The following is a 7,924-nucleotide window of genomic DNA, read 5'->3' as shown; positions in this document are numbered from 1 at the left end:
TCAATATTATTAAATACCATGCATAGTGTGCTCCCATTGGTTGAATTTGTGTTCAAACAGACATGTTACACTCCTAATATGGTGTTTCTACGATGGGACGCTTTATTTTCATGTTTTTTTATGCTAATGACATTCTAAAACCCAGCTGTATGCAGCAGTAGTAGTAAGGCATGCGCAGTGTGTAAAAAGACAACGGCGAAGATTCAAAGTTTTTGTTCGGTAAGTCCAATGTTATTTACCTTTTACATTATTTGCATTTAGAAATTAACGTAAATACTAATGTTTTACAGATATTACATTTAATTTCAGTCTGTCGCGTGCGAACTATATCAGCAAGGGGGTCATTGTAACAATGGGAGAGCATGGATGTGGAGCGTGGCGTGGTAGCTAGCTAACGTTAGCAGGCTAGCTAACAACAATAGTCAGATTGCTATTTGGCGCTCTCAGCGGGCGAACGTTTGAATTTAAAGGAAGGAAACGATATAAATGATTGTGCGTGTTAAATATTACAATTTAATTTAAAATTATAAAACAAGCCAGTGTCGCTCAATTCACTTTTTTGTGCCGCTTTTTTTTTATGACTTCGGCCGCTTTTTGTTTCTTCACTGAAAGGAGTTCTCCTTCCCCGCTTTTTGTTTCGGATTCCCCAAGTAACGTTAACTGAGAATCACTTTCCCGACGGGAACATATCAGTTTTAAACACAGATAAACGATCAACATTGCAATAAGAAAAGCATAGTTACTTTTCATTACCAGCGACCCACTGTTCTAATTTGTCGAGTATTTGTAGTAGCCATGTTTGCTAGCGATGGCGTCATTACATTACTAGCGGGGGTTGCCAGATGCTGCCATTCTATTTTGGTGGATTGCTTGCAAGCAACAATCATACAATGACAGTTTTGGCAATGTACCCTTGGTGTATTGTAATCTACTAAAGGGAATAGCTAGTTTGCAATAGTTGGCCAGATTTAGTTGTGTGAGTCTGTGCTCAAAAACCCATTCAACCAATTTCATCCTTTGCCAAAGGCTTTGGTTCCTGTCCCGCAAGCTTTGGTTAAAAATAGTCTACTCCAGTCAAGAAACAAAAAATGAGATGGGAGTCGCAGCCTATAACGTTACTTGTGTATGCATAATAACCGGGACGTCTAGCTAGATATAACACCTGTGGCTAAGTGATTGCCATTAGTCGGTATAGTAGCTTGCAAGATTGATAAAAGGTGTATCTAATTGCACAGAAGGAATGTTTTGTGTGTGTGCTGAGTATCGTTTTTTTTGTGTAGTTAAAATCGTCAATTAATATGAGAAAGCTTGTCTCAGGTGAAGTTATGACATCATAGATAGCTGAAATTGTAGAATAAGGCTTCTAAATGGAAATAACCCAATGTTTTGACCACATGTGGTGACCTGCCCCTTTCCACCAGGGGAAAGCATTACAACAGTAACATAACAGTGCTATTACTATTCTGCATTAAATGGATGCCATCCTTTTGTAATCTATTTGTTCTTTCTCTGTAGGTTTCCCATTGATCATCATGTTTGGTTTTCACAAGTCGAAAATATATCGCAGCCATGAAGGATGTTGCATTTGCAAGACCAAGTCCTCCAGTTCACGCTTTACTGACAGCAGCAGATATGAAGAAACCTTCAGGCTATGTTTTGGGTAAGCATTAAGTCTTAATGACATGATAACATTGCATTAATCAAATACTTCCTTTTTCGGGACGATTAAACCCTACGCACTTTTATTTCTGTATTGTATATTGTAATTCATGTTAATGCTGAGTTTGCACCAGTTTTTCCCCCCGGTGATTGTATGCAATAAAAGGTCAAACGAGTGATGGTCACCAGATTGAATTAGGAAGATGGCGTACCTTTATTATTAGGATGGCGTACCTTGTTTTTTTTGCTGTCTGAAGAACAGTGATGTTAACTTTGCACTGGTTCAGAATATGATTTAATATAGAAGTGTTTCCTCTGGAAAAATGTGTAGAAGTGGGGGGAAAGGTCACGGAGTGGGGGGAGAGCTCAGTTCTGGTGTCTTTTTAAAAGGACATTCTACTCCAAAATGAATTAAAATAAGTATGCTGACACCATCTAAAATATAATTTCCACACTCCAAAAATTAGCCCAATAACACATTGGTAAAATTATTTCAACATATTGGGCCATGTACAGTATATAGCGTATGCATGGTCCATATTATCACATGCATATTATCAGGTATGCTATTAGCAATACAAATTATCACTTTTAGCCCAACTAATGCAGCAAAGTGCAAATGCATAGGCTGAAGCATGGGGTTGCCTATCTGCATTTACCCTATTGGGCTAATCATTAGCCAGATCTCAAATGTGATCTTTTAACTAGTTATTATCATATTGATTAATTTTATGTCCCAAAAAACGTGCATAAACACTGAATATAATGTAGGCCTACCTGTTAGGGTAACTTAGGGTAACTCGCCAATGGGGGTAAAAAGCCCCCTGCCTGTACTTCTCACAGAAGCCACTTCATGTCACAATTTTCCCCCCAACACTTTCCCTGGTTTCAACTTCTCTTGCTCAACAAAAAATATGATCTGTCTCATCACAATTTAAGGCATTCCAAAGAAATTATTTTAAGGTACTAGGCGTTGTACCCCAAGTCACCCTACAATTGACCGGTGTTACATTTAGCCCCACTCTCCCCTATGCACTCACTGCAAATTGCAGAGCATAATGTGCTTCACCATGCTTCACCATGCTTCTGCTAAAAAATTGGGTAGTTCACGCATATTTAGGAGTTGAGAAATAAATAAAGTAGCAATGGAAAGTTGGAATTCCCCTCTTTTTAACAAAAGCCATTAAAACTGCTGTTTTTGCAATTGCAAGAATTGTGGTGCATTGACTGCTTGTCAGAATGCATGTTTCCCTCCCTATGGCACTTATAGCATGAATGCGCCACTAGAGGAATATTTATCTAGCATAGAACACAACAAGACGACTAGGTAAATAGATAAACTATTCTATTATGGGGTTGTTCGATTTTTCTATTAATTACTTGTTTTGTTTGCAGAGGAAAAGTACATGTGGAATGTTCTAGCATCTTCAAAAAAAATTTACATTTTTTTTTTTCAAATGCGCCTCATTAGAAATATTTTGTCATGTTCCATATTTTTTGGGTTGCGTGGCGGCAATGATTTTGCCGTGGGGCAGCACCACAGCAAAATCAGTGCAGCAGAAACACTGATATATAAGTTCATCTTCTGTCACTGTCTGTTATGTAAAGACGTTTACTGATTTGCTTGAGGTGTTGTTGTTTTATCATGTGCTTATGTGTGTTTTCATTTCCATGATTATTTATCAAGGTTGTCAGAGGATCGTGTGGGAGACATCTGCAATGCCTGTGTGCTGTTAGTAAAAAGATGGAAAAAACTGCCAAAAGGCTCTAAGAAGAACTGGAACCATGTATGCACCATATTTTATTTTATTTTAGTTCAATGAGGATTCACTGTGATTGTTCATGATATTGATGCTATGTGGAAGTTGAGTGATTGACATGTATTATATGACATTAGGTTGTGGATGCAAGAGCTGGGCCTGGCTTCAAGCTAACCAAACCCAAGAAGATGAAGAACAGTGATGGGAAGAAGAAAAGCAAGCTGAAGAGGCTTCACAAATTCAAAAGACAAAGTAGGTCACTTGTCTTGTTAAATCAACAAAATTATAGCATATAATAGCACACCTTCCAAATGTTTTAACCATTGAGTTTTACTGCATAAGTCTTTGTTTCACTTTAGTTGTTGCCATGATGTTGCCTCTAAAACATTTACCATGAGAGAATGCCACCAAAATGGTCCTGTTTGTCCTTTCAGACTCTGATGCCCACAGCACGACCTCAAGCATGTCTCCATCCCAGTCCCCCAGTTACGAGTCAGATGACGGCTCAGACGTGGAGTCCAAACAGAGGCGCCCCACTCCTTCTGTCTTTTCCTTCCTGGACCGTTCTTACTGGAAAAGGTATGTCAATGAAGTATATGAAATTGAAGTCTGTCTGGAAAATCTAAATTTATTTATTTTAGTACTGTAATTTATCTGGGACAATTCTGCAAAAAAATTGTTTGCTTTTTGGACAAACTATTGAATGGATACTTCATCATCTTCCCTGTAGGCAAAAGGTGTGCTGTGGGATTGTCTACAAAGGGCGTTTTGGTGAGGTGATGATTGACCCACGTCTCTTCAAGCCCTGCTGCAGCTCTAAGAAGCAGGAGACGTTGGTTCCCCCTTCCTGCCATTCACCCACCGCCTCTCCCGCTACCGGAGGCCCTGAAAGAGGACTGGTGATGGCTCTTGAGCACCCCCTTGGGGTGTCCATGGCACCCTACAAGTTGTCTCCAGTGGCAGACTACCCCCAAAACCATTCCCTATTAGTTCACTGTGCATTTAGACGGCTAAATGATTTTCCTATTTTTGCTTTGTTGTGTGTATTTTTTTATTTTATTATATAGAATTAATGTTCATATTTTTTTTAAAGAAAACTAAAAAGAACCAAAAAAAATTGTTTTGATAAAGGCATTAGTTGTACTATTTATAGGATGAGGAGGCAGAATTCTATTTGGCCTTGAAGGGCACACTATCCAGGTCTGATTTAATTTGGTTTGCAACATTTAAAGCTTATTTTCTGTGTTACGGTTACCAGCATTTGTATATATTATGTTCCTTTTGCCAGCATCAAGTCTGTTCTTTTTTTATTCTTTTTTTACAGCTGTCTAATTGGCAATGAAGTGTTCATGTGCTGATATGCAAGACTCTGCCAGCTAGATTTCTAAATCCAGCTTATTTGCATTGATGGAATGGACATTTTAAGTGTTTTCTTATACTTGTGTTCCCCTGACACTCAAGCAGAGGTATTAGATTTATAGCATCTTAATATATAAAGGGCTATGGGCTATGAGAGTTAGGGGTCTTCAGTGAGTTTACACAGTATGAATGGCCTTTTAAATGTATACATGCATGCGTTGTCTCACTCTTTCCCACACATTCATGGTTTGGCAAGCACTGAGTAGGATTGTACATTGTCAGATTTGTAAACACTCCGTATCATGAGCTTATCAATTGCTTTTCCAGCATTTTCATGCAAGTGAATCACATTAGATTGAGTTAACCCAAGCATGCAGAACTCATCTTTGCCTTGGAATGAAAACCAGCAATTATTTATTTGTCATTTGTATAGTCTTCCATGAAATGAAAATGCACATTTTATAACCATATGTTGAAGTGTTCTTGTATATACACTTGTGAGTGTTTTGTCCTTTTGGCCATGAGAACCATTTTAAATTACAGGATTGACAACTCTTTTTAAACCACTAAGTGTGTACAGATATGAAAATATTTAGATTGAGGCATTCTTTTATGGCATCACTTGCATTCATTGGCCAATAAGTGGCTAGCCTAATCCCCAAGTTTGTTACAACACTTCAGGAGGGTTGTGTTGGGTAAGGCACAATGCAGCAAAGATTTTGCAACCGAATAAGAAAATTAGCTTTCTGTTATTGGAAAACTTCTGGCAGTAACTCGTTTTGTGCCTGCTGAATACCACCCATATCTTTGTCCTAGAAGATGAGTTGAAGGCCACAGGATGAAGGCAAAAGCAATACTTACACTATTCATGTTCTGTGTTTGTTGGCATCTTGATATTCTGTTATTGAACATGTATTTTATGTTTTTTGTTTTGTTTTGTTCATCTACAGAAAGCAAATCAAAGCTGAGACTATGCAGACATTTTGAATGTGAGAAATGACCTAAATGTTAAAGGAGCAATGTTTGTAAGTCCATCTCCGCCTCTTATGTTATTACCAAATTGTTTTTCAGTGGTTTGTAAAAAAAAAGAAGCTATATTTCATATTTTTCATAATCATAATGGAACTTTGCCTCAAGGGACAACATAAGTTTCTGGTTAGTGGTCGGGTCAAACCAATAAGATGTGTACCTCTGTTAAATAATGCTCAGATTGCACCGTTTTGCAGTAAGTGGCAATAATTATTATCAGTTTGTTGTCAGACATGCAGACAGGTAGTCTGAGTGCCAGTCTGTTTGTTCCATCATGCCAACTTCTTACTCATTGTCATGCCAATGAGTTTGCAAGAGCACAAACAGATCTGGCACCTGGCTAGTAGACAGGGTATCCTGTTGTGCAATGTTATTTATTTGCTGTAACTGAACTTCCATCACAGCAGAATGGTTTGTGTCAATATACTGTATGACCTTGGTTTTCAAAACACTTACTTTTGTGTTGCAGGTTAGTTGAGTATTGAAAATATTTATGTGATTCTTAAATAATGTCATTAAAAGGAGAGATGCTGCTTCCTTTTATCAAGATGGAAATTCTAAACTGTTTTTGTATATAGGGAAATGCCTTTTTATTGGCGTTTGCATGGTACATTTGATCATATGAGGTGTGCCTTATATAAGAATGAACGTTCCTTTTACATTATGAAATTCAATCTGTCATTTAATATTTATTTATTTCAAATCCATTTGTAAAACTGATGCTGTTAATTGAACTGTTAGGACCTTCAAGTCATTTTCATTTTGTGCACTTTGGATTTTTTTCTTTTCTATATTGTATTTTGTATCTCAACAACTACATTAGTTCTGTCTTGTAATAAAACACAAAATATAATTTTTGCACCTGCGTGATCTCATTTCAACCGCTGGATGGTACTCAAACCTTAACACTTGTTTAGTCACGGTAGAGATTGGAGAGAGGGTTGGTTTAATTTAGAGCAATGAATAATGCATTTTATGATGAGTTGAACTTGACCGCCTTTTTCCACTAGTTCAGTATAACAGCTCACAACTACAGTATTTTAATTTCGTCACCAGTACTCTTAAGAAGTGACATATCTGAGAAATGCCAACCCACTTTGTGAAAGTACGCCTAGCGCCACACAGGGAGCAGTGCGCAGAAATCAATGATCATAGGTAGGCCTACGATTCTGTTGCCCAAACCTCTCATTTTCATTTGGATAATCGAATATTGAGCGGGTAGGGCGCCTTTGATGTTGAACACTCAAAGGCGCGTGAAGTAGCTTGCGTGAAGGCTTCTTCAATATAATGCCGCATTCACGTCATGCTAACCTAGGCGGAAGAGTCGGATCCCGAGTTTCCCATTTGGAAGGTACCAGAATCAACCAATAGGAAGCTCCACGCAAATAATTTACTTTCATTTTAACTCTGAGGTCCCGAGATTCCGACATTGCATGAACGCGGCATAAGTCCATGTTCCAATGTCGATTGCCTATTTAATCTCGCGTTCATCTCTTGTCGGAAACTCGGTAAATGTCAGACTCGCTTAAACTGCGTTCACATGCTAGTCGGAACTCGGAAATGTACGACTTGCTAACTCGTTGTATAAGGATGATCCCGAGTTTCCCACTTGGGAAGTAGTATCAGAATCAACCAATAGTAATCTCTAAGCAAATAACTTACGTTCATTTTAAATAACTTACGTTCATTTTAACTCGGAGGTTCCTAGTTCCGACTAGCACGTGAACACGGCATACTCGTTGTATAAAGATTATACCCTAGTTTCCCGCTTGAGAAGTATCGCATAATCAACCAATAGGAAGCTCTACGCAAAAAACTTACATTTATTTTAACTCGGAAATCCCGAGTTTCCGACATGACTTGAACGCTGCAAAAGCCTAGTTTAATCTGTTGTGAAATTATATTCAATTGGATACAGAGCCGCGCGCTTCGACGCAGCTGTGCTTGCGCTTATTTCAACAAAATGAGTTTTAGACAATAGACGGATTTCAAAGGATGGCACTTTGATCGCCGACAAAGACTCTACACAAGTCTGGAGCAGTCAAGTGTGAAATACAATGGGATAATTTATGGCCACCATTATTTCGAGGATTGGGCATTCAGGGTTGTCCGCTTTA

At 38.3% G+C, this 7,924-nt stretch overlaps 1 pseudogene; it reads left to right on the top strand.

The window, feature by feature from the left end:
* The first annotated feature begins 115 nt into the window (after positions 1-115).
* LOC123486007 lies at positions 116-5,551 on the top strand (annotated as a pseudogene).
* Positions 5,552-7,924: the final 2,373 nt, after the last annotated feature.

The sequence above is a fragment of the Coregonus clupeaformis genome, unplaced genomic scaffold, assembly GCF_020615455.1.
Source record: "Coregonus clupeaformis isolate EN_2021a unplaced genomic scaffold, ASM2061545v1 scaf0941, whole genome shotgun sequence".
Classification (NCBI taxonomy): domain Eukaryota; kingdom Metazoa; phylum Chordata; class Actinopteri; order Salmoniformes; family Salmonidae; genus Coregonus; species Coregonus clupeaformis.
This window is presented reverse-complemented; position numbering and strand designations above follow the sequence as displayed.